This window comes from Capricornis sumatraensis, chromosome 9 (genome assembly GCF_032405125.1).
Source record: "Capricornis sumatraensis isolate serow.1 chromosome 9, serow.2, whole genome shotgun sequence".
NCBI classification, from domain to species: Eukaryota; Metazoa; Chordata; class Mammalia; order Artiodactyla; family Bovidae; genus Capricornis; species Capricornis sumatraensis.
Genome location: NC_091077.1, coordinates 107,805,092 through 107,805,896, shown reverse-complemented (window position 1 = coordinate 107,805,896; position 805 = coordinate 107,805,092).

Sequence of the window (805 nt, the reverse complement as noted above, 5' to 3'; positions counted from 1 at the left end):
TTGCTCCGTGCCCTCCCAGAGCTTAGACAACAGCCTACTCCCAATCAAGCTGGTACAAAAGCGGCACTTTATTCCCTAAGCAAGGAAGGAGTTGACTGGCCAAACCATGAAGTGGAAGCTACTATAGGAAGCAGGCCACATGAGCACCTCAGAATGCAGTTTCCCAGTGGCCAATTGGGTGAGGGTTCCAGTCAGGGCTTGTTCAGCCATGTTCCAGTGGCACCATTCTGTAGAAAGCAGACAACCTAGGCTGTTGAAAATATAGAATTCAGATTTGACACCGTGCTTAACCTCATGAAAACCACGCATCATGGGTGGTGCACGCGTGCATGCTAAGTCGCTTCAGTTGTGTCTGACTCCTTGCAACACTATGAACTGTATAGCCTACCAGGCTCCACTGTCCACAGGCTCCTCCAGGCACGAATACTGGAGGAGCCTCCAATCATGGGTGGTCGTTAGTGCTGAATATTAAGTGACCTAAAATTCAGTTAAGATCAGGCAAATAAAATCATCACTGCTGAGTGATGTTTGCAAAATATGCATCCTCCCATCCCTGCACAGTTGTGCAGATAAGTGATTTGCTTGCACAATAAATGCTGGTGGTTGGTTATCAAATTGGATTGTTTATGGGATGCAATCTGTGTAGTATGACAATCATAAAGGTAATTTCTGAGACCTTATGTTTGTGATATTTTCAGACTCAGTAAGTAATGTCATAAAATATAGAATTTAGAACTTGAATGGATCTTATAGATGAAAGAAGTCAAGGCTCAGAAAAGTTTGATGAGTAGTTAAATGGTGAGGT